The sequence below is a fragment of the Heptranchias perlo genome, chromosome 9 (genome assembly GCF_035084215.1).
Source record: "Heptranchias perlo isolate sHepPer1 chromosome 9, sHepPer1.hap1, whole genome shotgun sequence".
In the NCBI taxonomy this organism is placed as follows: Eukaryota; Metazoa; Chordata; class Chondrichthyes; order Hexanchiformes; family Hexanchidae; genus Heptranchias; species Heptranchias perlo.
Genome location: NC_090333.1, coordinates 5360236 through 5378947, shown reverse-complemented (window position 1 = coordinate 5378947; position 18712 = coordinate 5360236).

Sequence of the window (18712 nt, the reverse complement as noted above, 5' to 3'; positions counted from 1 at the left end):
ATTTTGGAGCCCTACATCTTAAGGAGAATAGGAAGGATACCATTGGGATTTGAGGTCTTGCTGCAGTCCAGGGGTATTCAAGGAAGTGATACTTCCTCTTAATGGAAGATGTACAATGTGTTGGATAAAACTTTAGTGGCATAATTTTCTCAAACAAATGAAATTCAGAAACAATCTGCAACAAAAAATAAGATGGAGCTTAAGAGCTGTCCATTCATCATCCAACCAAGATATTATTGATTTATCACCAATAGTTGAAACTTGCTTTATGCTGAGATATTGACTAAAAGAAAAGTAAGTTCACAGGAAACCCATAAAGGTTCTGACGTTAACTTGCTCAGAGCCAAATTTAAGTCCAATGTAGAAATGGCCAAATGAATGAAAGGTCACACTTTCCAGGCACGTTCATAAACTAGGACATCATGGGGGCTTTCCCAGATTTCTATCTCCAAAGGTGAACGATTAAGAAGACTTACAACAAGCTCAGAGAGAGTCCCTGATCCAGCAGCATTAGAGAACCACTGGTACATCACAGCTCAGTGGGCTGAAGTAGCACTTGTGGTATGGATGACCAATATGCTTCTGTTTGGCTTTGTAAGCCTTCAAGGTAAGCCACTCTCGGGCATTAGAAACAAAGCTTACACTTCTATCGTGTTCCTCGTGTACATAAAGAGCTGGGAGCGCAGTGTGGTCACAAGCAATTCTTGGAACCCAATCTCCTAGAAGCTGGGCCTTGCAAGAGCTATGACATCAGTTGGAAGCTCTGCAGGGGTAGAAGAGGTTGGTGGAGGTCATTGCTCTGCCAATTCTTCACCTGAGTCAAAAATGGTATTTTGACTGGGTCAGTTGATGATTGGGGCAAAAGATCACAAAGCATTTCTTCCTCTGCCAACAGCAAGTCTACAGAACAGCTGTTGATTTTTCAAATAAAGTCATACAAATGATTTGTGCTATGAGGGAAAGCCAGGGGATAAAGAGGTACAGAAATCTTATCCCATTAAGGGGATTCAAAATTCTTCCTATTCTGCTGTCCTCACGGCCTCCCATCTTCCACCATCCATAAACTTGAGCTCATCCAAAACTCTGCTCCCTGTATCCTAACTTGCACCAAGCTCCGTTCTCCCATCACCCCTGTGCTCGCTGACCTACACTGGCTCCCAGTGCAGGAACACCTCAATTTTAAAATTCTAATCCTTGTTTTCAAATCCCTCCGTGGCCTCGCCCCTCCCTATCTCTGTAACCTCCTCCAGCCCTACAACCCTGCGAGATCTCTGCGCTCCTCCAATTCTCCAATGGGTGGCCTCTTGCACATCCCCGATTTTAATCACTCCACTGTTGGTGGCCGTGCCTTCAGCTGCCTAGGCCCTTGGTTCTGGAATACCCTCCCTAAATTCCCTCCCTAAACCTCTCCACCTCTCTCCCCTTCTTTAAGACACTCATTGAAACCTAGCTCTTTGACCAAGCTTTTGGTCACCTGTCCTAATATGTCCTTATGTGGCTCGGTGGCAAATTTTGTTCGAAAATCGCTCCTGCGAAGCGCCTTGAGTTGTTTTACTACTTTAAAGGCGCTATATAAATGCAAGTTGTTGTTGTCCTGGTATTTCAGAATTTATGCAGAACTCATGCACCCCTTTGTTGTGTGATGTGGTGAACGGATTCTGGTCCTTCAGTAACGTCAGAGATCACGTCGGACTGCTTGTCTGCCATGTGCGGAAGCTTCTGAGACGACGCTGAGACTTGGAAGCAAATAGGCTTCGAAGCTACGCACAGCAACAACAATGGCCCCGACGAATATCAGGAGGCACCGGCAACCAACCCACGGCTGTGGTGGAGTGTCTTAATCGATACCACTCCAATAGATTAGACAAAACAGTGACTACTGAAGACTTTAACCTGTGCCTCTCTTAAATCGGAGCTTGTTTGATGCAGATATGAAAGCAGAGGTGAGGTCTGAAGAAGGAAAGGCACCTAAGTTAAGGTGTGCAACTGGAATCAGGAGATTCTGAAGAAGAGGAAACGTCAGGGGATGTCTAGAAACACCGGTAAAGAAGGACAGGGAGACGATGCGTCAGGCCAGCTCCCAAGACTGGGGATGAGGGGGCGGACATATGAGGAGAGGTTGAGTAGATTGGGACTCTACTCATTGGAGTTCAGAAGAATGAGAGGCGATCTTATTGAAACATATAAGATTGTGAAGGGGCTTGATCGGGTGGATGCGGTAAGGATGTTCCCAAGGATGGGTGAAACTAGAACGAGGGGGCATAATCTTGGAATAAGGGGCTGCTCTTTCAAAACTGAGATGAGGAGAAACTTCTTCACTCAGAGGGTAGTAGGTCTGTGGAATTTGCTGCCCCAGGAAGCTGTGGAAGCTACATCATTAAATAAATTTAAAACAGAAATAGACAGTTTCCTAGAAGTAAAGGGAATTAGGGGTTACGGGGAGCTGACAGGAAATTGGACATGAATTTAGATTTGAGGTTAGGATCAGATCAGCCATGATCTTATTGAATGGCGGAGCAAGCTCGAGGGGCCGATTGGCCTACTCCTGCTCCTATTTCTTATGTTCTTATGTTCTTATAAGACTGAGGATCTGATCAACCCCAGGTCTTGAGTGTTACCCTCCAAGTTGTATCACTGTCATTCTAGCCACATACAACCAGTGTCAGCTTCATTAGTAAAATTCATCTTGAATTGACAAAGTAAGGGACGTTTATCTCTCTCTCCGTAATCAGTGGTCCCTACGGGTTGGACTTACGATAAGGAACAGATAGATATGATCTGGAGTTTAGAAGAATGAGAGGTGATCTCATTGAAACATAGAAGATTCTGAGGGGGCTCGACAGGGTAGATGCTGAGAGGTTGTTTCCCCTGGTTGGAGAGTCTAGAACTAGAGGGCATAGTCTCAGGAAAGGGGTCGGCCATTCAAGACTGAGATGAGGAGGAATTTCTTCGCTCAGACGGTTGTGAATCTTTGGAATTCTCTACCCCAGAGGGCTGTGGATGCTGAGTTTTTGAGTATATTCAAGGCTGAGATCGATAGATTTTTAGACTCACCTCTCCGAGTTCCTCCCCGACATCGACCGCCATCGACTGCAGCTGGAGCAGATCCTGTATGCTTTTCTGGAGTCCTCTGTCTCACTCTCACCTTTGAGGATGAAGAACCTCTGCTTACTTATCTATGATGTGGAGATGCCGGTGATGGACTGGGGTTGACAATTGCAAACAATTTTACAACACCAAGTTATAGTCCAGCAATTTTATTTTAAATTCACAAGCTTTCGGAGGCTTCCTCCTTCCTCAGGTGAACGAAATGAAATCCTCGAAATGAAATCGCATTTATAATTCACAGAACAATGCTTGGTGATTACAGACAGTTTTTTCAACTGCCCGTTGCCAAGGCAATCAGTGTTCAGACAGACAGGTGTTACCTGCAAGGTCTCAGAATATACAAATCACCAAAAAAAAACAACAAACAAAAAAAAAACAGAGATAGAGAGGTCGAAACATAGAAAAGACAGCAACTGACCCGTTATATTATATTATACTTATCTATGACTTAATATCGTCGCTCTGCCTTGGGTTATGACGTCGCTTTTTGAATGTCTTTCCTTCTAACTGTTTCAGACTCACTGCTCCTTTATACTGTGGAAATGCATAAAGAGATACCTGACCATATTAACTCTCTCTAATACACCTAACCCATGAATGTAGAAATGCATCATGGATATTTGACCATATTAACTGACCAGCTAATTCAATTTAAAGCTCACATAATAGTTTCAGAGAAGCACAATTGTGTAATTACGTTTAAGCCTTGGTATGTTGATAATTAAGTTAGCTGAGCAGGTGCTTAGTACCGTCTGGCCCCCCTAGCAGATAAGGGTATTGCTGACTATAAAATATAATGAGAATACAGTTTCTTGAAAGGCCATGTGGCCTTGAGACTGACTTCAGCCCTACTGATAACCAGGACAAGAATGTGGGGAGAATAAGTGTGCTCAGGCCTACGAGGCCTACGTGCCAATATAGGAAAGAGCTATGGACGTTCAGAGGGGGCAGGCTCACTACTTGATTGACCAACTACCTGAACCAATAAAGAATGTACGTGTACGCCCATATTCTACGACAGGTGGGCATTGCTGATTAACTGTATAAACATGAGCTGTTTCACTGACTCGAAGAAGTTGCACCTTCAACCTTTGCTTGAGGGCGCTCTTCCCTTGTATACAAGTCAATTAAAGTAAAATTTTTCCCTTTGTGATACTGGTCTGGGTGTGTTAGTGCATTGGTATAGTGTTAAGTTTCTACAATACCGGGCCGCTGGAGGAGATTCCTGCACTTTCTCTGGGCTGCTCTCTCAACACTTGGCTGCTTCTTTATTTATCGCCCTCTGTTGGTGTCTCTCTGTATCACTGTACTCCTTCATGTCACACCTTTATCCATCTCCCTCTATGAGTGTCTCTCTGTATCACTCACTGTATTCAGTCCAACACTGTATTCAGTACAACAAGTTGCATTTATACAGCGCCGTTAACATAGTAAAATGTCCCAAGGCGCTTCACAGGAGCGTTTATCAAACAAAATTTAACACCGAGACAAATACAGAGATATTAGGACAGGTGACCAAAAGCTTGGTCAAAGAGGTTGGTATTAAGCAGCATCTTAAAGGAGGAGAGAGAGGTAGAGAGGCGGAGAGGTTTAGGGAGGGAATTCCAGAGCTTAGGGCCTAGGCAGCTGAAGGCTCGGCCTCCAACGGTGGAGTGGTTAAAATCGGGGATGCGCGAGAGGCCAGAATTGGAGGAGCGCAGAGATCTCGGAGGGTTGTAGAGCTGGAGGAGGTTACAGAGATAGGGAGGGGTGAGGCCATGGAGGGATTTGAAGACAAGGATTAGAATTTTAAAATTGAGGTGTTCCTGCACCGGGAGCCAATGTAGGTCAGCAAGCACAGGGGTGATGGGAGAACGGGGCTTGGTGCAAGTTAGGATACAGGGAGCAGAGTTTTGGATGAGCTCAAGTTTATGGAGGGTGGAGGATGGGAGGCCGGTGGGGGAGCATTGGAATAGTTCAGTCTGGACGTAACAAATACATGGATGAGGGTTTCAACAGCACATGAGCTGAGGCAAGGGTGGAGATAGGCGCTGTTGGAGGTGGAAGTACGTGGTCTTGGTGATGGAGCGGATATGTGGTCGGAAACTCAGCTCAGGGTCAAATAGGACGCCAAGGTTGCGAACGGTCTGGTTCAGTCTCAAACAGTGGCCAGGGAGAGGGATGGAATTGGTGGCTAGGGAACAGAGTTTGCGGTGGGGACCAAAGACAATGGCGTCGGTCCCCACACCCATAATTATCTCTGTTTGTTGTTTCTCTCTGTATCACTGTACTCAGTCGCACCTTTATCGATCCCCCGATGTTGGTGTCTCATGGTACAACTGAAGTGTTACATAGTCATCTATCTCCCTCTGTTGGTGTTATTCTGTATCACTGTACTCAGTCTCACCTTTATCTATCTCCCTCTGTTGGTGTCTCCCTGTATCACTCTCTGTACTCAGTCATAAATTTATCTCTCAACCGCTGTTGGTGTCTTATTTTTGGTTTATGCCCCTGTATTCTCGCTATGATTCTATGATTCTATGAAAAGGGAGGGTAGGGGTGTGGGGGAGATGGGATTAGGCGCATGTCATCTTGACTTCTCAAAAATAAATCAAACAAAATCGGAATCAAATCGTAATTTTATTATTGGTGTCAATCATACAATCCAGTCCCTGTGATGCTCACTGGCCGTGGAAAGCCTCGAGCACACCGGCAGACACCACGTGCTCCCTCTCCAGGGCCAACCGGGCGCAGAAGCGAGGTTGACAGCCAGGGAGACCGCCTCCACGGACTGCGTCGAGCCTGGACCTTTAACATCTGTTGGTCTCTCTCTATCACTGTACTCAGTCTCACCTTTATCTTTCTCCCTCTGTTGGTCTCTCTGTATCACTGTACTCAGTCTCACCTTTATCGATCTCCCTCTGTTGGTGTCTCTCTCTATCACTGTACTCAGTCTCACCTTTATCTATCTCCCTCTATTGGTGTCTCTCTATATCATTGTACTCAGTCTCACCTTTATCCATCTCCCTCTATTGGTGTCTCTCTATATCACTGTACTCAGTCTCACCTTTATCTATCTCCCTCTATTGGTGTCTCTCTCTATCACTGCACTCAGTCTCACCTTTATTTATCTCCCTCTGTTGGTGTCTCTCTCTATCACTGTACTCAGTCTCACCTTTATCGATCTCCCTCTGTTGGTGTCTCTCTATATCACTGTACTCAGTCTCACCTTTATCTTTCTCCCTCTATTGGTGTCTCTCTATATCACTGTACTCAGTCTCACCTTTATCGATCTCCCTCTGTTGGTGTCTCTCTATATCACTGTACTCAGTCTCACCTTTATCTTTCTCCCTCTATTGGTGTCTCTCTATATCACTGTACTGAGTCTCACCTTTATCTATCTCCCTCTATTGGTGTCTCTCTCTATCACTGTACTCAGTCTCACCTTTATCTTTCTCCCTCTGCTGGTGTCTCTCTGTATCACTGTACTCAGTCTCAACTTTATTGATCTGCCTCTGTTGGTGTCTCTCTCTATCACTGTACTCAGTCTCACCTTTATTTATCTCCCTCTATTGGTGTCTCTCTCTATCACTGTACTCAGTCTCACCTTTATCTATCTCCCTCTGTTGGTGTCTCTCTATATCACTGTACTCAGTCTCACCTTTATCTATCTCCCTCTGTTGGTGTCTCTCTATATAACTGTACTCAGTCTCACCTTTATCTATCTCCGTCTGTTGGTGTCTCTCTGTATCACTGTACTCAATCTCACCTTTATCTATCTCCGTCTGTTGGTGTCTCTCTATATCACTGTACTCAGTCTCACCTTTATCTATCTCCGTCTGTTGGTGTCTCTCTATATCACTGTACTCAGTCTCACCTTTATCTATCTCCCTCTGTTGGTGTCTCTCTGTATCACTGTACTCAGTCTCACCTTTATCGATCTCCCTCTGTTGGTGTCTCTCTATATCACTGTACTCAGTCTCACCTTTATCGATCTCCCTCTGTTGGTGTCTCTCTATATCACTGTACTCAGTCTCACCTTTATCGATCTCCCTCTGTTGGTGTCTCTCTATATCACTGTACTCAGTCTCACCTTTATCGATCTCCCTCTGTTGGTGTCTCTCTATATCACTGTACTCAGTCTCACCTTTATCGATCTCCCTCTATTGGTGTCTCTCTATATCACTGTACCCAGTCTCACCTTTATCGATCTCCGTCTGTTGGTGTCTCTCTGTATCACTGTACTCAGTCTCACCTTTATCGATCTCCCTCTGTTGGTGTCTCTCTATATCACTGTACCCAGTCTCACCTTTATCGATCTCCGTCTGTTGGTGTCTCTCTGTATCACTGTACTCAGTCTCACCTTTATCGATCTCCCTCTGTTGGTGTCTCTCTATATCACTGTACTCAGTCTCACCTTTATCGATCTCCCTCTGTTGGTGTCTCTCTCTATCACTGTACTCAGTCTCACCTTTATCGATCTCCCTCTGTTGGTGTCTCTCTATATCACTGTACTCAGTCTCACCTTTATCGATCTCCCTCTGTTGGTGTCTCTCTATATCACTGTACTCAGTCTCACCTTTATCTATCTCCCTCTGTTGGTGTCTCTCTGTATCACTGTACTCAGTCTCACCTTTATCTTTCTCCCTCTGTTGGTGTCTCTCTATATCACTGAACTCAGTCTCACCTTTATTTATCTCCCTCTGTTGGTGTCTCTCTATATCACTGTACTCAGTCTCACCTTTATCTATCTCCCTCTGTTGGTGTCTCTCTATATCACTGTACTCAGTCTCACCTTTATCTATCTCCCTCTGTTGGTGTCTCTCTATATCACTGTACTCAGTCTCACCTTTATTTATCTCCCTCTGTTGGTGTCTCTCTATATCACTGTACTCAGTCTCACCTTTATCTATCTCCCTCTGTTGGTGTCTCTCTATATCACTGTACTCAGTCTCACCTTTATCTTTCTCCCTCTGTTGGTGTCTCTCTGTATCACTGTACTCAGTCTCACCTTTATCTATCTCCCTCTGTTGGTGTCTCTCTGTATCACTGTACTCAGTCTTACCTTTATTTATCTCCCTCTGTTGGTGTCTCTCTATATCACTGTACTCAGTCTCACCTTTATTTATCTCCCTCTGTTGGTGTCTCTCTATATCACTGTACTCAGTCTCACCTTTATTTATCTCCGTCTGTTGGTGTCTCCCTGTATCACTCTCTGTATTCAGTCATAAATTTATCTCTCAACCGCTGTTGGTGTCTTATTTTTGGTTTATGCCCCTGTATCCTTGCTATGATTCTATGATTCTATGAAAAGGGAGGGTAGGGGTGTGGGGGAGATGGGATTAGGCGCATGTCATCTTGACTTCTCAAAAATAAATCAAACAAAATCGGAATCAAATCGTAATTTTATTATTGGTGTCAATCATACAATCCAGTCCCTGTGATGCTCACTGGCCGTGGAAAGCCTCGAGCACACCGGCAGACACCACGTGCTCCCTCTCCAGGGCCAACCGGGCGCAGAAGCGAGGTTGACAGCCAGGTAGACCGCCTCCACGGACTGCGTCTAGCCTGGACCTTTAACCTCTGTTGGTCTCTCTCTATCACTGTACTCAGTCTCACCTTTATCTATCTCCCTCTATTGGTGTCTCTCTGTATCACTGTACTCAGTCTCACCTTTATCTATCTCCCTCTGTTGGTGTCTCTCTATATCACTGTACTCAGTCTCACCTTTATCTTTCTCCCTCTATTGGTGTCTCTCTATATCACTGTACTCAGTCTCACCTTTATCTATCTCCCTCTGTTGGTGTCTCTCTGTATCACTGTACTCAGTCTCACCTTTATCTATCTCCCTCTGTTGGTCTCTCTCTATATCACTGTACTCAGTCTCACCTTTATCGATCTCCCTCTATTGGTGTCTCTCTCGGTATCACTGTACTCAGTCTCACCGTTATCTTTCTCCCTCTGTTGGTGTCTCTCTGTATCACTTTACTCAGTCTCACCTTTATGTATCTCCCTCTGTTGGTGTCTCTCTCTGTATCACTGTACTCAGTCTCACCTTTATCTTTCTCCCTCTGTTGGTGTCTCTCTGTATCACTGTACTCAGTCTCACCTTTATCTTTCTCCCTCTGTTGGTGTCTCACTATATCACTGTACTCAGTCTCACCTTTATCTATCTCCCTCTATTGGTGTCTCTCTGTATCACTGTACTCAGTCTCACCTTTATCTATCTCACTCTGTTGGTGTCTCTCTATATCACTGTACTCAGTCTCACCTTTATCTTTCTCCCTCTATTGGTGTCTCTCTATATCACTGTACTCAGTCTCACCTTTATCTATCTCCCTCTGTTGGTGTCTCTCTGTATCACTGTACTCAGTCTCACCTTTATCTTTCTCCCTCTGTTGGTGTCTCTCTATATCACTGTACTCAGTCTCACCTTTATCTTTCTCCCTCTGTTGGTATCTCTCTGTATCACTGTACTCAGTCTCACCTTTATCTATCTCCCTCTGTTGGTGTCTCTCTATATCACTGTACTCAGTCTCACCTTTATCTATCTCCCTCTGTTGGTGTCTCTCTGTATCACTGTACTCAGTCTCACCTTTATCTATCTCCCTCTGTTGGTGTCTCTCTATATCACTGTACTCAGTCTCACCTTTATCTATCTCCCTCTGTTGGTGTCTCTCTATATCACTGTACTCAGTCTCACCTTTATCGATCTCCCTCTGTTGGTGTCTCTCTATATCACTGTACTCAGTCTCACCTTTATCGATCTCCCTCTGTTGGTGTCTCTCTATATCACTGTACTCAGTCTCACCTTTATCGATCTCCCTCTATTGGTGTCTCTCTATATCACTGTACCCAGTCTCACCTTTATCGATCTCCGTCTGTTGGTGTCTCTCTGTATCACTGTACTCAGTCTCACCTTTATCGATCTCCCTCTGTTGGTGTCTCTCTATATCACTGTACCCAGTCTCACCTTTATCGATCTCCGTCTGTTGGTGTCTCTCTGTATCACTGTACTCAGTCTCACCTTTATCGATCTCCCTCTGTTGGTGTCTCTCTATATCACTGTACTCAGTCTCACCTTTATCGATCTCCCTCTGTTGGTGTCTCTCTCTATCACTGTACTCAGTCTCACCTTTATCGATCTCCCTCTGTTGGTGTCTCTCTATATCACTGTACTCAGTCTCACCTTTATCGATCTCCCTCTGTTGGTGTCTCTCTATATCACTGTACTCAGTCTCACCTTTATCTATCTCCCTCTGTTGGTGTCTCTCTGTATCACTGTACTCAGTCTCACCTTTATCTTTCTCCCTCTGTTGGTGTCTCTCTATATCACTGTACTCAGTCTCACCTTTATTTATCTCCCTCTGTTGGTGTCTCTCTATATCACTGTACTCAGTCTCACCTTTATCTATCTCCCTCTGTTGGTGTCTCTCTATATCACTGTACTCAGTCTCACCTTTATCTATCTCCCTCTGTTGGTGTCTCTCTATATCACTGTACTCAGTCTCACCTTTATTTATCTCCCTCTGTTGGTGTCTCTCTATATCACTGTACTCAGTCTCACCTTTATCTATCTCCCTCTGTTGGTGTCTCTCTATATCACTGTACTCAGTCTCACCTTTATCTTTCTCCCTCTGTTGGTGTCTCTCTGTATCACTGTACTCAGTCTCACCTTTATCTATCTCCCTCTGTTGGTGTCTCTCTGTATCACTGTACTCAGTCTTACCTTTATTTATCTCCCTCTGTTGGTGTCTCTCTATATCACTGTACTCAGTCTCACCTTTATTTATCTCCCTCTGTTGGTGTCTCTCTATATCACTGTACTCAGTCTCACCTTTATTTATCTCCGTCTGTTGGTGTCTCCCTGTATCACTCTCTGTATTCAGTCATAAATTTATCTCTCAACCGCTGTTGGTGTCTTATTTTTGGTTTATGCCCCTGTATCCTTGCTATGATTCTATGATTCTATGAAAAGGGAGGGTAGGGGTGTGGGGGAGATGGGATTAGGCGCATGTCATCTTGACTTCTCAAAAATAAATCAAACAAAATCGGAATCAAATCGTAATTTTATTATTGGTGTCAATCATACAATCCAGTCCCTGTGATGCTCACTGGCCGTGGAAAGCCTCGAGCACACCGGCAGACACCACGTGCTCCCTCTCCAGGGCCAACCGGGCGCAGAAGCGAGGTTGACAGCCAGGTAGACCGCCTCCACGGACTGCGTCTAGCCTGGACCTTTAACATCTGTTGGTCTCTCTCTATCACTGTACTCAGTCTCACCTTTATCTATCTCCCTCTATTGGTGTCTCTCTGTATCACTGTACTCAGTCTCACCTTTATCTATCTCCCTCTGTTGGTGTCTCTCTATATCACTGTACTCAGTCTCACCTTTATCTTTCTCCCTCTATTGGTGTCTCTCTATATCACTGTACTCAGTCTCACCTTTATCTATCTCCCTCTGTTGGTGTCTCTCTGTATCACTGTACTCAGTCTCACCTTTATCTTTCTCCCTCTGTTGGTGTCTCTCTATATCACTGTACTCAGTCTCACATTTATCTTTCTCCCTCTGTTGGTGTCTCTCTGTATCACTGTACTCAGTCTCACCTTTATCTATCTCCCTCTGTTGGTCTCTCTCTATATCACTGTACTCAGTCTCACCTTTATCGATCTCCCTCTATTGGTGTCTCTCTCGGTATCACTGTACTCAGTCTCACCGTTATCTTTCTCCCTCTGTTGGTGTCTCTCTGTATCACTTTACTCAGTCTCACCTTTATGTATCTCCCTCTGTTGGTGTCTCTCTCTGTATCACTGTACTCAGTCTCACCTTTATCTTTCTCCCTCTGTTGGTGTCTCTCTGTATCACTGTACTCAGTCTCACCTTTATCTTTCTCCCTCTGTTGGTGTCTCACTATATCACTGTACTCAGTCTCACCTTTATCTATCTCCCTCTATTGGTGTCTCTCTGTATCACTGTACTCAGTCTCACCTTTATCGATCTCCCTCTGTTGGTGTCTCTCTATATCACTGTACTCAGTCTCACCTTTATCTTTCTCCCTCTATTGGTGTCTCTCTATATCACTGTACTCAGTCTCACCTTTATCTATCTCCCTCTGTTGGTGTCTCTCTGTATCACTGTACTCAGTCTCACCTTTATCTTTCTCCCTCTGTTGGTGTCTCTCTATATCACTGTACTCAGTCTCACCTTTATCTTTCTCCCTCTGTTGGTGTCTCTCTGTATCACTGTACTCAGTCTCACCTTTATCTATCTCCCTTTGTTGGTGTCTCTCTATATCACTGTACTCAGTCTCACCTTTATCTATCTCCCTCTGTTGGTGTCTCTCTGTATCACTGTACTCAGTCTCACCTTTATCTATCTCCCTCTGTTGGTGTCTCTCTATATCACTGTACTCAGTCTCACCTTTATCTATCTCCCTCTGTTGGTGTCTCTCTGTATCACTGTACTCAGTCTCACCATTATCTTTCTCCCTCTGTTGGTGTCTCTCTATATCACTGTACTCAGTCTCACCTTTATCGATCTCCCTCTGTTGGTGTCTCTCTATATCACTGTACTCAGTCTCACCTTTATCTATCTCCCTCTGTTGGTGTCTCCCTGTATCACTGTACTCAGTCTCACCTTTATCGATCTCCCTCTGTTGGTGTCTCTCTATATCACTGTACTCACTCTCACCTTTATCTATCTCCCTCTGTTGGTGTCTCTCTATATCACTGTACTCAGTCTCACCTTCATTTATCTCCCTCTGTTGGTGTCTCTCTATATCACTGTACTCAGTCTCTCCTTTATCGATCTCCCTCTGTTGGTGTCTCTCTATATCACTGTACTCAGTCTCTCCTTTATCTATCTCCCTCTGTTGGTGTCTCCCTGTATCACTGTACTCAGTCTCACCTTTATCGATCTCCCTCTGTTGGTGTCTCTCTATATCACTGTACTCAGTCTCACCTTTATCTATCTCCCTCTGTTGGTGTCTCACTATATCACTGTACTCAGTCTCACCTTTATCTATCTCCCTCTATTGGTGTCTCTCTCTGTATCACTGTACTCAGTCTCACCTTTATCTATCTCCCTCTGTTGGTGTCTCTCTATATCGCTGTACTCAGTCTCACCTTTATCTATCTCCCTCTGTTGGTGTCTCTCTGTATCACTGTACTCAGTCTCACCTTTATCTATCTCCCTCTGTTGGTGTCTCTCTATATCACTGTACTCAGTCTCACCTTTATCTATCTCCCTCTGTTGGTGTCTCTCTATATCACTGTACTCAGTCTCACCTTTATCTATCTCCCTCTGTTGGTGTCTCTCTATATCACTGTACTCAGTCTCACCTTTATCTATCTCCCTCTGTTGGTGTCTCCCTATATCACTGTACTCAGTCTCACCTTTATCTTTCTCCCTCTATTGGTGTCTCTCTCTGTATCACTGTACTCAGTCTCACCGTTATCTTTCTCCCTCTGTTGGTGTCTCTCTGTATCACTGTACTCAGTCTCACCTTTATGTATCTCCCTCTGTTGGTGTCTCTCTCTGTATCACTGTACTCAGTCTCACCTTTATCTTTCTCCCTCTGTTGGTGTCTCTCTGTATCACTGTACTCAGTCTCACCTTTATCGATCTCCCTCTGTTGGTGTCTCTCTGTATCACTGTACTCAGTCTCACCTTTATCTATCTCCCTCTGTTGGTGTCTCTCTGTATCACTGTACTCAGTCTCACCTTTATCTTTCTCCCTCTGTTGGTGTCTCTCAAAATCACTGTACTCAGTCTCTCCTTTATCTTTCTCCCTCTGTTGGTGTCTCTCTATATCACTGTACTCAGTCTCACCTTCATTTATCTCCCTCTGTTGGTGTCTCTCTGTATCACTGTACTCAGTCTCACCTTTATCGATCTCCCTCTGTTGGTGTCTCTCTATATCACTGTACTCAGTCTCACCTTCATTTATCTCCCTCTGTTGGTGTCTCTCTATATCACTGTACTCAGTCTCACCTTTATCTATCTCCCTCTGTTGGTGTCTCTCTATATCACTGTACTCAGTCTCACCTTCATTTATCTCCCTCTGTTGGTGTCTCTCTGTATCACTGTACTCAGTCTCACCTTTATCGATCTCCCTCTGTCGGTGTCTCTCTGTATCACTGTACTCAGTCTCACCTTTATCTTTCTCCCTATGTTGGTGTCTCTCTGTATCACTGTACTCAGTATCACCTTTATCTTTCTCCCTCTGTTGGTGTCCCTCTGTATCACTGTACTCAGTCTCACCTTTATCTTTCTCCCTCTGTTGGTGTCTCTCTATATCACTGTACTCAGTCTCACCTTTATCGATCTCCCTCTGTCGGTGTCTCTCTATATCACTGTACTCAGTCTCACCTTTATCTTTCTCCCTATGTTGGTGTCTCTCTGTATCACTGTACTCAGTATCACCTTTATCTTTCTCCCTCTGTTGGTGTCTCTCTGTATCACTGTACTCAGTCTCACCTTTATCTTTCTCCCTCTGTTGGTGTCTCTCTGTATCACTGTACTCAGTCTCACCTTTATCGATCTCCCTCTGTTGGTGTCTCTCTGTATCACTGTACTCAGTCTCACCTTTATCTATCTCCCTCTGTTGGTGTCTCTCTGTATCACTGTACTCAGTCTCACCTTTATCTATCTCCCTCTGTTGGTGTCTCACTAATCACTGTACTCAGTCTCACCTTTATCTATCTCCCTCTGTTGGTGTCTCTCTGTATCACTGTACTCAGTCTCACCTTTATCGATCTCCCTCTGTTGGTGTCTCTCTGTATCACTGTACTCAGTCTCACCTTTATCTATCTCCCTCTGTTGGTGTCTCTCTCTATCACTGTACTCAGTCTCACCTTTATCTATCTCCCTCTGTTGGTGTCTCTCTGTATCACTGTACTCAGTCTCACCTTTATCGATCTCCCTCTGTTGGTGTCTCTCTCTATCACTGTACTCAGTCTCACCTTTATCTTTCTCCCTCTGTTGGTGTCTCTCTGTATCACTGTACTCAGTCTCACCTTTATCTATCTCCCTCTGTTGGTGTCTCTCTATATCACTGTACTCAGTCTCACCTTTATCTATCTCCCTCCATTGGTGTCTCTCTCTATCACTGTACTCAGTCTCACCTTTATTTATCTCCCTCTGTTGGTGTCTCTCTCTATCACTGTACTCAGTCTCACCTTTATCTTTCTCCCTCTGTTGGTGTCTCTCTGTATCACTGTACTCAGTCTCACCTTTATCTATCTCCCTCTGTTGGTGTCTCTCTATATCACTGTACTCAGTCTCACCTTTATCTTTCTCCCTCTGTTGGTGTCTCTCTGTATCACTGTACTCAGTCTCACCTTTATCTTTCTCCCTCTGTTGGTGTCTCTCTGTATCACTGTACTCAGTCTCACCTTTATCTTTCTCCCTCTGTTGGTGTCTCTCTGTATCACTGTACTCAGTCTCACCTTTATCGATCTCCCTCTGTTGGTGTCTCTCTCTATCACTGTACTCAGTCTCACCTTTATCTATCTCCCTCTGTTGGTGTCTCCCTGTATCACTGTACTCAGTCTCACCTTTATCTATCTCCCTCTGTTGGTGTCTCTCTATATCACTGTACTCAGTCTCACCTTTATCGATCTCCCTCTGTTGGTGTCTCTCTATATCACTGTACTCAGTCTCACCTTTATCGATCTCCCTCTGTTGGTGTCTCTCTATATCACTGTACTCAGTCTCACCTTTATCTATCTCCCTCTGTTGGTGTCTCTCTATATCACTGTACTCAGTCTCACCTTTCTCGATCTCCCTCTGTTGGTGTCTCTCTCTATCACTGTACTCAGTCTCACCTTTATCTATCTCCCTCTGTTGGTGTCTCCCTGTATCACTGTACTCAGTCTCACCTTTATCTATCTCCCTCTGTTGGTGTCTCTCTATATCACTGTACTCAGTCTCACCTTTATCGATCTCCCTCTGTTGGTGTTTCTCTATATCACTGTACTCAGTCTCACCGTTATCTTTCTCCCTCTGTTGGTGTCTCTCTATATCACTGTACTCAGTCTCACCTTTATCTATCTCCCTCTGTTGGTGTCTCTCTGTATCACTGTACTCAGTCTCACCTTTATCTATCTCCCTCTGTCGGTGTCTCTCTGTATCACTGTACTCAGTCTCACCTTTATCTATCTCCCTCTGTTGGTGTCTCTCAAAATCACTGTACTCAGTCTCTCCTTTATCTTTCTCCCTCTGTTGGTGTCTCTCTGTATCACTGTACTCAGTCTCACCTTCATTTATCTCCCTCTGTTGGTGTCTCTCTATATCACTGTACTCAGTCTCACCTTTATCTATCTCCCTCTGTTGGTGTCTCTCTGTATCACTGTACTCAGTCTCACCTTCATTTATCTCCCTCTGTTGGTGTCTCTCTGTATCACTGTACACAGTCTCACCTTTATCGATCTCCCTCTGTCGGTGTCTCTCTGTATCACTGTACTCAGTCTCACCTTTATCTTTCTCCCTATGTTGGTGTCTCTCTGTATCACTGTACTCAGTATCACCTTTATCTTTCTCCCTCTGTTGGTGTCTCTCTGTATCACTGTACTCAGTCTCACCTTTATCTATCTCCCTCTGTTGGTGTCTCTCTGTATCACTGTACTCAGTCTCACCTTTATCTATCTCCCTCTGTTGGTGTCTCTCTATATCACTGTACTCAGTCTCACCTTCATTTATCTCCCTCTGTTGGTGTCTCTCTATATCACTGTACTCAGTCTCACCTTTATCTATCTCCCTCTGTTGGTGTCTCTCTGTATCACTGTACTCAGTCTCACCTTTATCTATCTCCCTCTGTTGGTGTCTCTCTGTATCACTGTACTCAGTCTCACCTTTATCTATCTCCCTCTGTTGGTGTCTCACTATATCACTGTACTCAGTCTCACCTTTATCTATCTCCCTCTGTTGGTGTCTCTCTGTATCACTGTACTCAGTCTCACCTTTATCTATCTCCCTCTGTTGGTGTCTCTCTGTATCACTGTACTCAGTCTCACCTTTATCTATCTCCCTCTGTTGGTGTCTCTCTCTATCACTGTACTCAGTCTCACCTTTATCTATCTCCCTCTGTTGGTGTCTCTCTGTATCACTGTACTCAGTCTCACCTTTATCTATCTCCCTCTGTTGGTGTCTCTCTCTATCACTGTACTCAGTCTCACCTTTATCTTTCTCCCTCTGTTGGTGTCTCTCTGTATCACTGTACTCAGTCTCACCTTTATCTATCTCTCTCTGTTGGTGTCTCTCTATATCACTGTACTCAGTCTCACCTTTATCTATCTCCCTCCATTGGTGTCTCTCTCTATCACTGTACTCAGTCTCACCTTTATTTATCTCCCTCTGTTGGTGTCTCTCTCTATCACTGTACTCAGTCTCACCTTTATCTTTCTCCCTCTGTTGGTGTCTCTCTGTATCACTGTACTCAGTCTCACCTTTATCTATCTCCCTCTGTTGGTGTCTCTCTGTATCACTGTACTCAGTCTCACCTCACCTTTATCTATCTCCCTCTATTGGTGTCTCTCTGTATCACTGTACTCAGTCTCACCTTTATCTATCTCCCTCTGTTGGTGTCTCTCTATATCACTGTACTCAGTCTCACCTTTATCTTTCTCCCTCTGTTGGTGTCTCTCTGTATCACTGTACTCAGTCTCACCTTTATCTTTCTTCCTCTGTTGGTGTCTCTCTGTATCACTGTACTCAGTCTCACCTTTATCTTTCTCCCTCTGTTGGTGTCTCTCTGTATCACTGTACTCAGTCGCACCTTTATCGATCTCCCTCTGTTGGTGTCTCTCTCTATCACTGTACTCAGTCTCACCTTTATCTATCTCCCTCTGTTGGTGTCTCCCTGTATCACTGTACTCAGTCTCACCTTTATCTATCTCCCTCTGTTGGTGTCTCTCTATATCACTGTACTCAGTCTCACCTTTATCGATCTCCCTCTGTTGGTGTCTCTCTATATCACTGTACTCAGTCTCACCTTTATCGATCTCCCTCTGTTGGTGTCTCTCGATATCACTGTACTCAGTCTCACCTTTATCTATCTCCCTCTGTTGGTGTCTCTCTATATCACTGTACTCAGTCTCACCTTTCTCGATCTCCCTCTGTTGGTGTCTCTCTCTATCACTGTACTCAGTCTCACCTTTATCTATCTCCCTCTGTTGGTGTCTCTCTATATCACTGTACTCAGTCTCACCTTTATCGATCTCCCTCTGTTGGTGTTTCTCTATATCACTGTACTCAGTCTCACCTTTATCGATCTCCCTCTGTTGGTGTCTCTCTATATCACTGTACTCAGTCTCACCTTTATCTATCTCCCTCTGTTGGTGTCTCTCTATATCACTGTACTCAGTCTCACCTTCATTTATCTCCCTCTGTTGGTGTCTCTCTATATCACTGTACTCAGTCTCACCTTTATCGATCTCCCTCTGTTGGTGTCTCTCTATATCACTGTACTCAGTCTCTCCTTTATCTATCTCCCTCTGTTGGTGTCTCTCTATATCACTGTACTCAGTCTCACCTTTATCTTTCTCCCTCTATTGGTGTCTCTCTGTATCACTGTACTCAGTCTCACCTTCATCTTTCTCCCTCTGTTGGTGTCTCTCTGTATCA